At 42.2% G+C, this 17,470-nt stretch overlaps 1 non-coding gene across 1 annotated transcript; it reads left to right on the forward strand.

Annotated features, from left to right (window-relative positions):
* Positions 1 to 2,222: 2,222 nt before the first annotated feature.
* Positions 2,223 to 2,294, forward strand: trnaq-cug (transfer RNA glutamine (anticodon CUG)). Its single transcript has one exon. It is a non-coding gene; the product is annotated as a tRNA-Gln (tRNA).
* Positions 2,295 to 17,470: the final 15,176 nt, after the last annotated feature.

Here is a 17,470-nt window from a genome sequence, read left to right on the forward strand (position 1 = left end):
CACATATTTACGTGCAGCCAAGATGCAGAAGGCTAATGTTGTTAAGGCGTGTTAGCCTTCTCCTGACCCTGGTTTCTTCCAGCTCCATTTTCCACAAAAAAAACACTGACCACACAGATTAAAAATAAAACAATGAGCGAACAGGTGCTTCATAATATTCATAACAGTAATAAAAGCACGTTTAGAAGATCATCTCGTATGTTACCGAGCTGCTGCATAAATGTATGTGGCAGCTAGGTTTGTTGACAGTGGGACTCATTTCCTCTTCCGGTATTTTCAACCCTTCTGCGCATGCCCAAATGATTTAAGGCACCGAAAGTGTGACCATGTGAACGTTCGTTCAAATTGGAAAAAGTTTTTCTGATCCCATGTACAGGGTTGAATTTTAATCCGACCATTGATCCGATCAAGATATTTTGGGCATGTAACCGCGGCTAGTGTGGTTTCCTTCCTGGTTGTGTGAGGTATTGGGGAAAGGGCGGTTTTTCTGCTTTTATTTTGGTATATTGTGTTACTTCCTGTTGTCCCCTCGTTTTAGATGTCTTCTCCTTCGCAGTGTAATCACCTGTCACCACATTTATTCTGCAAAAAAAAAGCAATTAGAATTGTAAATCGCTCTTCATACAATCAATCCACAAAACAAATATTTCCAAAATGAAAGGCACTTAAATTTGGTGATTTAGTTGATCTCAGTACTGGAATATTTATGTTCAAAGTTAAAAAACAATGTGTACCTGCCAAAATACTGAGTTTGTTTGAAATAAAAGTTAATAATTATGATTTTGTGGTAAAGGTATGTTTAAAAACACAGTGGTCAAAACTAATGCACTAAGGAATATTATGTTTGTTCAGGGGGTCAACATGTGGAATTTATTGTCCGACCATCTTAAGAATGCAAACTCCATATATCAGTTTAAGAAAATGTATAAAATTAAAATATATCAAAAATACCTTCTGGACTGAGAGACTCTTGTGGTTGTGAGGCAGTTTTGAGAAGTGTTTTTGTTTGTTTTTTTCCTCTTCTTTTTTTTTGTTTTTTTTTTTAAGGTTCTATCAATTTGTAGGTAGATGTGATGTTTGTAAGTTTGGGTCGGGGAAATAAGCCTTTTTCGGTTAAATTGTGTTCAATGTTTACGTTGACAATGCTTAGTGTCAGTTTTTATGTTAAAGTTTGTGTGTTTAACATAACCGAAATAAATGTCTCTCTCTCTTTCCTCCCTGTTGTGTGCACCTGTTTGTAATTGTTTAATCACTCCTCCTGTTTTATAGTCTGTGTCTCTTTTGCATTCTTTGCTGGATTGTTTTGTGTGTTTGTATGAGCGCTACGAGCATCTTACCTTCATTTCCACTATGCTTCCTAATAAAAGGAACTTTTGATTCTTTCTGCGTCCTGCATATTATGTCCAAACTGATCCTGACAGGTTGTGGAACATTTGACCAGCTCAATATCTTCTGTATAGTCCTGGAGGGTTTGTAGGAGTTGTTCTTTGAGGATTTGGAGCAGCCATTCAACTGTGTCCCCGTTGGTGGTATCATGCATGACTTCTATGAGCCAGAACCTCCAGAAATGGCAAGATACTGTAGAAAAAATGTTGGAATTGAAAGTTGTAGACTTTTAACGGCGTGCGCGTAGCGAATTTGCAACTGTTGCGATCTTAGCTAGCTTGCGCATTTTTTAATCAGCGATTTTCCCAAAATTTCATGCACATGCTGCTAGCTTAACTTTACAACCAACTCTGGAGTTTCGTCGACTTTTGACCTCGAGAAGAGGCCCCCGTTTTTATTTTTTATTTTTTTAGAAAGCACCTTTAGCACCAGATACAAATTTCAACTAGTCGTTGGGATTTTTAACCTGTAAAATGTAAGTGTTCATAGTGTTATAAAGTGTTATCACTACCCTATAGAATGCTAGGAACACTTACATTAGAATTTATTTTATTGAAGCCTTTAAGAATGGAAGTGCACAAAGGGTTCTATGGTGTAATGGTTAGCACTCTGGACTCTGAATCCAGTAGTCTGAGTTCTACTTTCAGTAGAACCTTAAAAACCCAACTAACTCTCATTAGTGCTTCAATGTAAGGATTTAAAAAAATTCAAACATCCTCAACCATGCCTTTAGTTTTAGTTCTATGATCTTCACTGTTAGTGTGCAAAATATGCCATATTATTTTTTATATATAATATTTATTTTAATAATAAATCTTTATTTTGGTTGCTGGCATGGTTCTATGGTGTAATGGTTAGCACTCTGGACTCTGAATCCAGAAGTCTGAGTTCAAATCTCAGTAGAACCTTGAAACCTTAATCATCATTATTACATAGATCTAAACAATACAGCAGCTCATAATAAGGAATTTTAATTAACAGACATCTTCATACATAACTTTAGTTTTCTGGCCTCTAGCAACCAAATTCTTATTTTTGTTTGTTTTCGAAAAAATTCTGTTCACTTCAATATTAGTGTAGAAAAATCCCACGATACCAATCCCAATGCTAGCGCTTCTAGCCACATGCAGCTCGGTTAGCCTTGAAGAAAGAGAAGAGGGAGTTAGATGCTTTTAGTGGCTGCTCAGAAAGTGGGGTCGGGTCAAAGGTGGCTGCTGTGAGCGGCGGTGGCACGTAGAGGTGGGCAGCAAGGGTGGATGGTGTGCAGAGGTGGGCAGCGAGGGTGAGAGCGTGGGGGGACAAGGCCGGGGGCAGGTAGCACCTGCGGCCCACCAGCGCCACTCGCGGCTTTAACTGTGGTTGCAGTCTTTAATGTATTCTTTCATTTATTGGTTTGTTGATGTGATTTGCACTTCTGGGCCACCGTACATTCAGTTTTACCAATCATTTCAAAAACGGGCACGGGAAAGATTGACATAAAATATGAACAATGAAGCGATATTCACATTGACAAGCGTTCCAGAGTGTGTGATGAGCACATTCTTGAATGCCTTTAGCCCATGGTGTTCACACTGGACTAGCAGGGAGGGGCTACTTCTTGTTTTCATATTCTGCTGTTTACCAGTCCATGTTTCGCCCACAGTTGAAAGAGGCTTGGTGTGAAATGTCAAAGCGGTTCAAATCTCACACATCTTGATCCAGACGTTTTTCTTTCGCAGCTCTTTTCTGATAAATGAAAGACATAGTTTACAAAACAGAATTATTACTTTCTCTACCATGATCAATTTATAAACGGTTGGCATTTCCACTAATTGCAGGGGACACCATCCATACATCACTATTAAATCTGAGTTCCTGATTGGTGAAACTTCTAACTCAGTGGATGCGCGTTTTACACGTAGAGTCCAAAAACAGAAACTTGTGCATTAACGCAAGAAAGTTCTGAATGCTGAAGTCCAAAACACGCTTTTAGCATTGTTTACATAGACTTTTACTTGAATCTGCTTACTTGAACGCACTTTGCCGAAAGTGGTGTGATTGTAGCTTCAGTTATGATGAGTGCATATCTTAAAAATAGTTGTTTTATATTTACCTAAAACTGCCAAATTAACACAAATGTTTTGAAAAAGTAATTAAAGCAAATTGAACAGAAGTTTTTTTAAACTGAATGACTGGTTTAATGGAATTTAAGATGTTGAGTTGATCTGTCATCAGTTTTTGTCGTGTAGACATCTCATGTTGATGTTGCTGTGTCCTGTATTCCAAAAGAAACTGCACAGACGACCTGACTCCAGCAGTGAGATGCCCCAAAATCCAATTGCCAGGCATTGAAGTGTCATCTGGGCTGCAGTTAGACAGGATGACTGCCGCTGATTCACTGATTACAGGAGCAGACTGCAACAGGATCCAAGTGGATTCAAGGAGACAAGCAGGCTCCCTTACATATCCCTCTGGTTCCCTGCCCCACTGTCTTTGAAAAGCACAGACTAAAGGTGATCACATTTCCCAAATTATCAATACCAGCTGCAATTCTGTCTCCCACGGCTTTGTCCCCGGGATGTGCTGTCTCTGATCTTCTCTCCTGGGCTGCTCTTTCAGCCCCAGCTTCTGTACAAATATACAACCTTTTTTTAATGCTGTTCACGTGAATGCTGTGCAAAGTTTGCAGTTATGAAATGAAATTTGCATAGGTTTGTTCAAATTGAGGTGTGTCTTGAAAGTATTCAGTCACAAAAAATTGGACTGGAAAAGTCCAATCGGTCCGGACCGAGTCCACTTAATTTGGTCCACATCGAGTCCTGTTCGTATACAAACAGCCTTTCAACTAGACATTTATGTTTCGAAAGCTTATAAAAAAAGCATGTGGCTAAAGATCTGTTCAGTCATTGGCCAGGAATTTCGAGGTCAGGGCAAAGCAACAAGAAAAAGAATAATAAAAGTCCCCGAAAGGGATACAGCAGATTAAGAAAATGGATGGAAGTTCAGGGTTACATTTATTGGTTCAATCCTCCATATTGGATTTGGATGCTCCACCCCCTGAATGAGTCACTGAACATGTCACATGCCCAAAGCATAGTTCCTGATTGGTTAAAACGATCTGGCGACCTCGCCAAAGTTCCAATTTTTTTAACTCTGGACACACTGAGCCGCCCAAAGCGCGCAATTCAAATCACACTGCTGTCAGACCGCTGCGTTGCGTCTGATGCTCAAAACGCGCCGCAGGACCCAATGATGGCGTCCGTTAAAACTGGACACCCCTGATGCGCGAATTGTGTCTGGTGTGAACGTAGCTTTAGGATCACTTTTAAGATTCTTTTGTTGGTTTCTAAATGCCTTTATAGAATTGTAACTTGATATTTATCAGAGCTGCTTTTAGTTTATGACCCTCTTAGAGCTGTCAGGTCTGCAGGCAGTCCCAAAAGTCAGAGCAACAACCCACGGCGAGCCCACATTTCAGCACTGTGGACCTTGTCTGTGGAACTGTGGAGTTTTTTGTTTTTTTTTTATTAAAAACTACTGTAATTTCCGGGCCATTGAGGACACCTGAGTACAAGCCGCACCCATTCCATTTTTGTAGGATTAGCTATCTTGTACATACCCAAGCTGCACCTGTTTACAAGCTGCATGTGCCCACAATGAAGCATGTTGAATTGAACAAGTTGGATTGTCACCGATGACCCTGCCCCATACACTGCTAGATCATGAGCAGTCTCAGAGAGGGAGAAGTTCATGGCATTTAAGACTTATTTTGTGAACACACCCACAAACAGCCAAGCAGCATGGATGTTACTTCCCCTCACTCAGGGGGGGGGGACTTTACACCCAGGATTCCCCACTTCCCATGAGTCTTAGGGGCTAACCTCCAGGTCGCCACACTGTGTTGTAGACTAAGGATGAATATTATATGTGCTGAAACCGCGCGTGTAAAGAGCAGGGAGCTGCAGCAGAAGGAGGGGAGAGCGCGAGTGCATCGCAAGAGGGAGTGGGAGCAAGAGCAGCAATGTTAGGGGTGTGTTTTTCTGTTTGTTATACAGAGTGAAAGAAAACTGTAATAAAAGGTTTCCCCCAGAAGAACCATGAATGATTCTTTATTAACCCACTCTGGAGGCTCTGAGGGTCCGAACGGGGAAGTGAACAACCGAAGGAAGATCCGCCTTCAGCAGGGAGGAAAGAAAGAAAAAATGTAATCGTAGGAAAGGTTCAGCACATGATATATTGACAAAGAAAGACGGTACACAGAAAGAGTGTTCAAAGTTTTAATGGCAAGGCAAGTTTATTTGTATAGCACAATTCGTACACAAAGTAATTCAAGGTGCTTCACAAAACAGAAAAATGCATTAAAATCACAATACATCATAGAAATAATCAACGTAAAATTTACTTTAAAAGAAAAGAAAAAATTTGAAAATTGATTTAAAAATAAAGGAAGGTAAGGAAAGAAAAGTGCAGATAGGATCTTTCAGTCATATACACGGCTAAACAGAAATGTTTTAAGTCTAGATTTGAACATGAACACAGAAGAGGCCTGTCTTACGACTTCAGGGAGGCTGTTCCAGATTTTAGCTGCAGAATATTGAAACGCTGATTCCCCTTGTTTAGTTCTGACTCTGGGCATCAACAGGAGGCCGGTCCCTGAGGTCCTCAGAGTACGAGATGGTTCATATGGCAATAACATGTCAGAGATGTACTTTGGTGCTCGGCCATGGAGAGACTTGTACACAAGCAAAGCTGCTTTGAAGTCTATTCTTTGAGGTACAGGGAGCCAGTGCAGAGACCTGAGCACAGGACTAATGTGATCATACTTCCTGGTTCTGGTCAGGACTCGAGCAGCAGCATTCTGGATGTACTGAACCTGTTTTACGGCTCGTTTGGAGAGGCCGGTGAGCAGGCCGTTACAGTAGTCTAACCTACTGGAGACAAATGCATGAATAAGTATCTCCAGGTCTGGCTTTGACACTATGTTTTTGATTTTGGCAATGTTTTTCAGATGGTAAAATGCCGCTGATGTTACTGACTTAATATGGTTGTTAAAGTTCAGGTCAGAGTCCATGATTACCCCTAGATTTCTGACTTGATTTGAGGGTTTAAGAGACAGAGAATGAAGGTAGCTGCTGAGACTTTCTCTTTGTTTCTGTGGGCCAAAAATAATAACTTCGGTCTTGTTTGAGTTTAGCTGGAGAAAGTTGTTCTGCATCCACGCACTGATCTGTTGGAGGCAGTGGCTGAGTGAATCCACCGGCCCATATTCACCTGTTGTCAGTGACACATAGATCTGAGTATCATCTGCATAGTTCTGATAAGTTATGTTATTACTGCGTATTAACTGCCCTAGTGGCAGCATGTAGAGGTTGAACAGAAGGGTTCCCAGGATCGATCCCTGGGGCACACCACAAGTCAAGGCCATGTAGTCTGAGACACAACTCCCAATTTCAACAAAATATTTCCTGAAGACTTGAGCCAACTTAGGGCAGATCCAGAGATGCCAACCCATTCTTGGAGTCTGTGCAAAAGGATCCCATGATCAACAGTATCAAAGGCAGCACTCAGGTCTAGCAGGATTAAGACAGAGACTTTGCCATCATCAGTGTTCAGGCGGATGTCGTTGGTTACCTTGATAAGAGCAGTTTCTGTGCTATGATGGGATCTAAAACCTGACTGGAAAACATCAAATGAATTGTTTAATAAGAGAAAATCAGTGAGCTGTTGGTACACAACTTTTTCAAGGACTTTTCATAAAAATGGCAGATTAGAGATAGGTCTGTAATTATTCAGTACAGTGGGATCAAGACCGCTTTTCTTCAGGAGAGGTTTAATGACTGCAGTTTTTAAGGCCTCGGGAAATATTCCAGATTGAAGAGACATGTTAACTATTTGAGTAATTGATGGCAACACACTGTTCAGGACAGACTTTAGAAATCTAGTGGGTAACACATCAAGGCAGCATGTAGACGAGCTCAGACGGGTGATGGTCTCTTGGACAGTTTGGTCAGTGACAGGTACAAAGTGCGTCAGCTTAGAGTGAGTAGGTGGCCGTTGGATAGTTATATGTGTTGTGGAGTTGATGGCTTTTTTAATGCCCTGAACCTTGTCATTAAAAAATACAGCAAACTCATTACATTTAGGTGTGCAAACCAGTTCTCTTGGTAGCTGGGTTGGAGGGTTAGTTAATCTGTTTACTGTTTTGAACAGGACACGAGAGTTGCTGCTTCAACTTCCAATGATTTCAGAGAAGTACCTTTCCCTTGTTCTGCATAAGATCTGGTTGTAAGCGTACAACTCCCCCTTATACATTTCATAATGAACCTGGAGTTTTGACTTGCGCCACTTTCGCTCAGCTCTGCGGCACTGTTGTTTCTGTGCACTGACTAGATCATTGTTCCTCCAGGGAGCTTTCTGTCTACGTTTTCTCAATTTAACCTTCATAGGGGCAATGGCATCCAGAACATTCAAGATGCTAGAAGTAACAGAATTCCGCATTTCATCAACATTGGCACCAGAGGCGTTTTCAGGGTTTATCATTTCTACAAACTGTGCCCTAGTGCTCTCATTTATTTGTCTCCTTTGGACAACTGCAGGGCCAGGCGGTGGTTTGGGAGCAACAGACAGGTCAAAGAATACACAGAAATGATCAGAGAGGGCGACATCAACCACACTGACATTGTAAATATTAACCCCCTTTGTGATGAGCAGGTCCAGAGTGTGCCCTCTGCTGTGGGTGTGGCAACTCACATGCTGAATTAGATCAAAGGTTTCAAGGACAGCATTGAGCTGTTTTGCTAATGTCATTGACATTATCAACATGAATATTAAAATCACCTGTAATGACTAGACCATCAAAGTCTGTGCACACAACTGAGAGCATTTCAGTGAAATCATCAATGAAACTTTGGCTGTGCTGAGGTGGTTTGTACATGACTATGTAGAGTAAGGGAGGAGTTTGTTTTAACTCAATCTTAAAGGACACATACTCAAATGATGAAAACACACCAAATGATAGTCTGCGGGTTGCAATATTATCTCTAAACAGTGCAAAAACGCCTCCACCCTTTTTATTTTCTCGTATTTCCGATTCATGTTTGTAGTTGGGGGGAGTTGACTCGACTAGAACTATGTTTCCTGTGTTTTTGTCAAGCCATGTTTCAGTTAATAACATAAAATCAAGATTAAAAGAAGAGATAAGATTATTGATTAAAAATGATTTATTGCATAAAGATCTAACATTGAGTGCAGCAAGTTTGAGATTAGTTTCCTTGGGACTGGTCAAAACCTTCTTGCAGGGGATATGAACTAGATTTCTTTGATTGGAAAGTCTAACTGCCCTTTTTTGCATTCTACGTGGTGGAACTACAGGTATAGCACCAGAAGGAAGCTGTTCATCACAGGGCCCCAGTTTGACATAACCTTTCCTAGGACACTGGGGGCCCGTTTCATCCTAGCTCTGGGGGATAGCACGTCTAGAGGCGCGCAGGGGAGGTCGAGTTGAGGGTAGTTTGGGTGATGGACCAGGAGGAGCGGGAGCTGGACGGGATTTGGGTGAACGACGGAGGTGGCGTGTTGGAGGGGCTTTGGATGAAGGACGTGTTGGAGGGACTTTGGGTGAAGGATAAGGAGGGGGCGCTGGAGGGGTAGGAGAGTTCCTGTGTGGTGTGAGGCTCACAGGTGTTAGGGGAGCCATCTTAATTCCTTCAAAATGGCTAGGTAGGGCCATGGGTGAAAGTGGGGGGGACGAAAAGGAAAGTGAGTCTTCACTGGGAGTAGATGTAGCAGGGGGCGCCCACAGCTGGTCAGATGGTGGTATTTCTGGGGCCAAATCTGGTGGTTGTTATTGTGGTTCTGCGGTTGGGTCCTTAGCTGGCGGTGGTTGTTGTGATGCTGGTGCAGCTGAGTGCTTTGATGGAGGTGGTTGTGGTGCTGGTGCTGCTGGATCTAAGTCATTGACCGGTGGTGGTGGAGGTAGTTGTTGTTGCCGCCGTTGTGCTGTGGTTCCTGGGACACTGGCTCGGTCCTTCCTTACTGCCTTTTCAGGGCCTTGGCCTCTATGCCCCAGAGCGTGGAGGAGGTTCTTCACTAACTCTCTTGCTCCACCTCTGTTCAGGTGTGGGCCTTCTCCCATGAATAGGTCCTTTCGTTTCCAGAATATATTGAAGTTCTCAGTGTAATGGAATCCTCTGGAAACACACTCTCTGGAGAGCCAATTGTTCAGCTGAAACAGACGGCTGAACTTGAGTGACACCCCATCGATGTTAGGAAGAGGTCCACTGATGAATGCTTCAACCTCTACTTTGTCAATCTCTTCAAATAACTTCATGAAGTCTTTTTTCAAACGTTCAGATTGTTCTTTTTTGATATCGACAGCACCTACATGTATGATTATTCGTTTAACTCCTTGGTACAAGACTTTAGATAAGAGTCCTGTAATCACTGGAACAGTAGAACTTGGGCAACATAAAGTTTGCATTCTTCTGTGGCTGACTCCACTGGTAGCGCCATCTCCAAGCAGCAGCGTATCTCTGACCTTGATGTTTGGCACAGATTTTCTTTCCGCCTGTGCTTTGTTGCCAACGTTATGACTCCTATTCTGTGGTCCAATTTCACTTTGTTCTTTAACATCACATTGTGTTAAGGGGAAAAAATCTGTTTGTGAGCTTTATTTTGGATGTTCTGTCATCTTTACGCTTTGGCTTAACACAGAGTTCCTCCGCACAAAGTTTCGGAAAGGACACAACATCACTCATGTCTATGTCACTGTTATTCTTCTCATTTGTAGTAAGAGTGGGCTTCTTACTACCCGATGTTACTGGAAGGGTCTTGTGAAGTCCATTTTCAGTTTCCAAAGTAAATATCCGTGTTTGTAGCTCTTTTATTTCTTGTTGGTAGATCCGACAGCGTTCACAGTGGGAGTTTGTTTTTCTTCCTCTTCCGGACATGTCGCTGGCTTGTCAGACGTAAAAATATTGATTTGTATAGGTGGAAGTCACAAAAAAGGATGACCAGTCTGATATTCCAGGATTTGTGGATGAGGTAAAATAATTAAAAATGATTAATTAAATGATTAAAAAGCAAATAAAGCAGGAAGCGGCAGGAGCAGGGAAAAAAGCGTCTGCACTCTCAAGAGGTAAAAAATAATGATATACCTGAGTTTTTTTTTCCAAACAGTGTCTGTGACACGGCAGGAACACGGCAGCAACATGCTAGTAACAGGGCTGGTTAAAAAAAACATACTGGTAAAAGTCACTTAGAGCAGCAGTAACTTACAGGCGTGTGCCACGCAGAGGCAAGAGCTGCATAGGGTGTGCGCCAGAAGTTTTCTTCCACAACAGTGACACACCGTAACACAGCACTAACAGGGATGCTTTATAAAACATAAATGTAAAAGTCACTGAGTGCTTTCTTTATCTTCCTCCTGTGCAGCTAAACCATGGAAGACTTCCTCCTCAGTGTCGGATTGGAATGACTTTTAATGAAATAATTACTAAACTCATTTGTAAAATAAGTATTTGGTGACATACTAACACCTACGAACAAGAAAGGTTTCTGGCCTGGCCAATATGCAGATCTAAATCCCTCCAACCTTTGGAGGGATTTAAAAATCTGTTTTCTTGCAACAACCCCAAAACATCACAGCTCTTGGGAAGATCTGCATGGAAGAACGGACCAAAATAGCAGCTACAGTGTGTGCAAACCTGGTGAAAACCTACAGGAAACCTTTGACCTCTGTCTCTTTAACCAGGGTTACATTACAAAGTATTAAAGTTAAATTTTAGTTATCAACCAAATACTCAATTTTCACCATAATTTACAAATAATTACTTCAACAATCAAGCAATCAAGTGTTTCTATGATTTACATCATAGACCAAACTCAGCTTTTAAAGTGAGACATGTTGCACAACTCGTGTCTGACTAAATACTTTTCTTGTATCATTGTATGTAATGTATTTTGTTGTTTACACATTGGCTGTGAACATACTGCCTTGCACACGCACAGACACATTACGCATAATTCATAGTGCACTACACTAGAAACATAGCTGTCAGATCACAGCTAGGAAAGATTCAGACAAGTGTGATAAGTAGGACACGCCTACTAATTATGAAACTGCTCATGGCACACACGTATTAATCAGGAGTTTGTGCTTTAAAAGCCCTCTTCCCCCTCTTTTGTTGCCATATACCCAGCCACCAGGTAGTGGGAGCGTGAGTGGGCAGGCAGGTAAGCCAGGCTCTGAGTGCTCAGATGTGTACAGGGAGTAGTCTCATTCACAGTTCACTGTACACGGGCAGTCGGTCGGTTTTGGCGCATCTGCTGAGTGGCGTTAGTAGCCTGCAAGCATAACATGGACTTTTTCTCCTAGACCCGTCTCCTGTCAGTGACCTGTTGTTATTAAGCTGGCCTTCCTGCTCCTAACAATCAAGCTCCTGCATCTCATTCATTTCTTTCCTCCAGAAACATGTTTTTGCTGCACTTCTTCCTTGGCTCATCGTGAATAGGGAATTAAAGTTGCTGCTTTGCCATTTTTGTTTTTTTGGTGGGACGGATACACCCCGCTTCATGGAGGAGACCACTTCTTGCTGTGGGATCTTGCTAGACGGTGGACGGTTCCCAATTACCATATTTGACTAGTGGTGGTGGTTGGCATCCTGAAAAACAGTATCATCACTGTTCTTCATCTCAACGTGTCCAAACATCCCCATTTGTCCCCTGCATTTATCTCCAGAACATCTACCGTTATCTGCATTCCTGATCCTGTCCATCTTTTTTTTTAATCAGAAATGGCACGTTCAGTTTCTGTTACAGTAAAATATTTCCTGTTTTCTTTCAAGCTGATGGATTTGGTATAATCTGGCCGCTGAACATCTTTAGCTCTAAGTTGGGTGTGGCCAACTTTGCGCCAAAAGGAAAAGAGTCAAACAATTGTTTATCTAAAACATCGAGAATTGTTCTGACCACCTTCCTTTATACTCCAACAACAATATCCCCTGAAGAGAATAAAAAATGTGTCATGATCGGCTAAAGCTGAGCAGAGCCAGACACTGGAACCTGGAAGGACCACAGGAGAATGAGCTGGAGAATAAACTGATTTATTTTCCCTGGAACAGGACCAGTGGGTAAGTAAGTTGATTTAGCATTTGTTGCCGTAATAGTCCAGGTGTAGAGACTGTGAGCTGTGGCATGACGTGGAGAAGAGCTGAGACTTCAGTTGAAGCGTGGTTTGGCTTGGAGTCGTGGCGTAGCTTGGGCTCGTGGCGTAGCTTGGAGTCGTGGCGTGGCTGGAGGCTTTGGAAGCACTGACTGCTTGTGTGGAGGTAGGACCCAGATTGACACTCGTGGCAGTATTTCCTGAAGACGAGGTGAAGAATAGCAATTAGTAAAAACCATGTCAAGCGAGAACAAGAAACTTGACTTTAGACCAGGTAATGCAACATAGAGGGCCAACGAACTGGCGATGAATGCTGGTGAAGGATCTATTGAAACAGAGCTGGCTGGTGATAAGGTGAGTGTCCACAGCTGGGTCCAATCAGGAAGGCAGAGCAGAGAGAGGAGTGGGGAGGAGAAAACTGCCAGAGGCACCATGACAAGATGTCCACTTAAAACCCAGCGAACCATTTATCAAAAAGAATCTTTGTACATTAGCTGTGTGAGTTGGATGGAGAGTTGACAGGAATATGCTGTAAATGGCAAAAAGGTTATGTGGAAGTCCACCATTATGGTTCTCAGTTTCAGAATAAATTGATAAAATGCATCTATCACTCCGGGTGAGGTTTCTTGACCTTTTAGTTAAAACGGTAGTCATTCAAAAATGTGGTGATCTTAGTATTTCTGCAGTGTCTAGTATGACCATCACAATGGAGAGGTTTTAGCCAAAGGCTTCAACTTCGCTGTGTCAACAAAGCAAGTAGGCTTCATCACATCGGTTCACCAAAACCAGAGACCAGCTGAGACCAGCACATGTGTTTCTTTCCACGACCGTTCCATGTATTTCTTTGGACTTTTCATGCATGTACCATCGATGTGTAACTTTAATGTCACGTATACGGTGCACATATCTTGTTAAACTTCTGTAATTGATACACAAATAAATAATGAATTGCATATTAACAGTGCAACAATCACACACTGTTCATGATTTAGCTGTTCTCTGCGTGGTTTATTCGTACTTCTTCTGTGGTTTTAATGTGGTTCATTTGTGATGCATCAGTGAAAATTTCACATACAGACCACATAAATTCAAGTATGACTCATTTTCATCCATGCAATATGCCCGAAATGATCGAGTTTGCCACTTTTTCAAAGGCCCCCCCGGCCTCCATATAAAAATTCTAGCTCTGCCCCTGTTTGCACAGAAGCAATCCTGTTTAAAAAAAAAAAGTTGTTCTTCTAGTTGTTCTTCCACTAGCACTGCAACGTTCCTGCTGATGAGCACTGGCTATGGGGAACCCAGTGGTGTGTTTATGCACAACTACAAACTTCCAAAGATTAAAGCAGGTTTAAAAACCTTTGTGTTGTCACTTTTGCAGCTCCTGTGCAATTTTTACGTTCTCTCTCTTTGTCTGATGGGAACCCTCCTTTTTTTTGTAATCTGTACAAACCCATCCGTGCCCTGAACCCACCTCAGTCGCGCAGACGTGATTCCATCCATGAGTGCGATCAAAGAACCTGGATGTTTATAACATTCAAACACTGCTGACATGTTCATTTGAAATGGGATGCATATTGAAAAAAGGATCAGTCATGTATTTCCTGTAAGCATTTCATTTCAGTAAACACAAAATCTATGATTGGGTTTAGATTTCTGTGGCTGTGGGAAAATTGAGAGCAGTGGATTATGACAGTCTCATAGGACATTTCATCCAGGAGACAAACTTGTTCTGAAGAGGTTGGCAAATACTGGATTTCTGTAAACATGACAGCCTTCTTCTTAGTTTAGGGTTTTTTAGGGGATTGTGAGGATGTTTTATTAAGAAAACCTAATCTGCTTGCATCTGCATTCATCTTGTTTAAAGTATTTCACATTTGTCTTCTCTTTTGGCACTTTTCTGCTTCACAGCTATGCAAAGGAGGCCAGGACTTTCTTACACCCATTCGTTTTCTGAACCCGCCAAATCTTTTTTGGGGTCACAGGGTTGCTGGAGCCAACCCAGCTGCTGTTGGGTGAAGGTGGGGTCAATCCGTTGCTGAGCCGACTGTCTTCCTTGTCCTGTAATATCCCTTGCTTTCTGGAACTATACAGTGGATTTGGTTGTATTGAGAAGGATTACGGATAAAGGCTCCCACCTATTCAGCTGGATGGTTTTGCTTTCACACAGTGCTCTTGAAAGTGAACCAAAGGCTGAAGTAGAACAAACTGCCCCTAAAAAACCATGCCGGACCAGCAATTGCCCCTCTCTTTTTTGAAGAAGAAGAGCTTCAAGACCTTCTGGTCTTGCCTCTTCTCTTTTGCTCCTTCTTGGCTTCCGTCCCGTTCTCCTCTACAATGAAACTCCTCAAACAGCTACGCAGTTGTTCTATTGGTCAAAATAACCACTTTTTCTGTTACCTTTTTTGAACGTTTTCTTGATATGATCCTCTTTTTTCATGAAGTTTTTACATTATTGCAAATTGTTCAAGGTGTAAACTGACAAAATGTCCGATTGTCAGATTCTCCTGAGCCCGCTTTTTAAGTGATAGGGGTGTGGCCTTCAAACAAGCTCACTCCTGATTGGTGAGAGTTGCCTCGGACCAATCGCCGCTTACCCACAACGTCCAGCTCCAACATTGACTTAATTGACTTCAATCTCTTATTTGACGGCGGTTCCCTCATTGTCTGTTGTAAGAGATGCAGAGAAAGAGGAAGTGAGCAGCTGCTGTCACTGTCTAACCCAGTTTCCTGCTTTACTGTTAAAGTACTTTCAGGTGCCGCCTGCTCACCATCGCCAGCTTGACTGCTCCTTAGACTACACGATCACTGCCCCAAAACAAAGTCAGGGTGCGACGAATTTGTCGCTCCCTGACTCTTCTGTCGTGAGATCACTCCTGCTGAGTCTGGGTTCTTTCTGGGTTGTGGATCTGTGTTTCACCACACTTCACGTCTGTCTCCAAACCTCCAAAAAAACGGACAAACCCTGCAGGTACCAAGGGATGGAATAGATGGGCATTCACATTATTTAGTACACCCCCGCCCCTGCCCCCCAGCACACAGACACACACTCCTACAAACACTCATCGGCAAGCATGTACAAACACACTCCCACCCTCACAGAAAAACACCCATACACCTACACGCACACACAAACTCACATACACACAAACGCGCACAAGTTCAAAAACCTACAAACACATACCAAAATTAAAAACACACTTTATACAAACACAAGCACACACATAGATTAACCCAGAAATACACACACAGTCAATGCACAATGTAGTACTGGTATACAGACCACACACCTAAAAACCACACACATACAGTACACACAAAAACAAACATTTTGTATAGGTAAAGGTCATCTTTTAAAGTTCCTAAACCTTTAGCGTGTTTCGTTCACTTGTAGTAGAGCAGAACATTGAGGGACTGTCAGGTCTGCAACCTTTACTGTCCGGCCTTAGAGAAGTACCACTCCCCTCTCCTTAACATTGTTTTAAAGGCCATGTGTAGAATTTACGCCTTACGTTTACCCTTTACTTGTTTCCTGAGCTTCAGGCCTGACCAGGTTATTTATGAGCAGCTGTGGGCTCCAGGAGAGCTGACAACAGATCGAGCTGCCAGGACATGCAGCAGCCAAAACAGCGGGCAACAGCATTTAGACCAGACCTAAGACTGAACTAATGACTCAACCCTGTTTTCAGGAGGAGCCTGTCACCACACTGACAAATGCTTTCTGCAGGTGGAGGAACAGCAGCACCCATGGGCCAGTCTCCTGTAAAAGCTGGAGCACCCGCCTGTGGCTTTCAGCTTTCAGATCCACATCATCCTGTGGGTAAACTTGGAGCTGAGAGCCTCATCATACATGCACTTAACAACAAACTGTGTGATCTTTTGGCAAACAAAATGTATATTTTTATGTTTGAGGAGATGAGAAGAGCCGCCAAGAAGGGGATAAAAGAGACAGGGGTTAATTTGATGACGGAGAACATATATTAAGAAAATGAAGCTGAAGTATTTCTTTATTCCAATTGTCTTGAATCAGAAGCAGACAAAAAATGGTGTTAAAAAATACTTGTAGCTGTAGAAAACGCAGGCCACAAGCTCCGTTCTGATGCATTCATTTGAATACAATTTCACCTGAAGAGAACTTTCAAACCATTACCATTTCTGAGGACACTATGATCTTTTACTGTGCTCCACGTCTTATGGTTCCATTTTTTATTGTTCTACAAACCACGGAACTGTTGTTAATTGAAGTAAACCCAACCAAGTTTAAGAAAGGCAGAAATGCATTTTGCTGCAAGACCAAAAGGAGTGCAAAAAAATAAATAAATAAAATAAAAACAAAAAAATAAAAAGGTATTCTTCATACTGTCACTGTTTTGTGGTTTAGCAAAGTTAAGCCAAAGTGGCTCCTGGTGGGATCAGCTAATGGAGGGATGAAGGGTGCTGTTGGGTTCAAATCACTTGAAATGTATCTGAGGTTTCCTGGGGGAGACGCTTCAAATGAAATTTCCAATATTTCTTAAAACGTGTTCAGGCTAATTATGGCTTAGCTTGATTTCCCACATTTTGTTCTCGTCTTCAGATAAACTTGGTTTGAGTTTGAACAGATCTGGGACTTTTTGTGGCTTTTGTCACGGTAAAAGCATCAGAGGTTAGGAAGTGAGCGAACGAACAATAATGTGTTAAGTGAAAGAGAAATCCCAACATCAAGGGTTCATCAAGCACCCCAAGGTGCCTGAACACGAGTGCTTATTGAATTGAGGCTGTCACAAAAAGCCTTTAGGTCACAGTTAATGCATTCTTCCACTCACAATTAAAACATCATTAGACTAATGCCTGATCTTCCTTCAACAGTCATTAAAGCTGCAATTCAGGAAGCAAATTATAACCCTCAGAGCTGTCTGCATGGGGGCAGCGAGGTCATCTTCACAGCCAGAGCTGCAGTGGGGAAGA

Source organism: Oryzias latipes, chromosome 23 (assembly GCF_053564925.1).
Source record: "Oryzias latipes strain Hd-rR chromosome 23, Olatipes_Hd-rR_3.1".
Taxonomy (NCBI): domain Eukaryota; kingdom Metazoa; phylum Chordata; class Actinopteri; order Beloniformes; family Adrianichthyidae; genus Oryzias; species Oryzias latipes.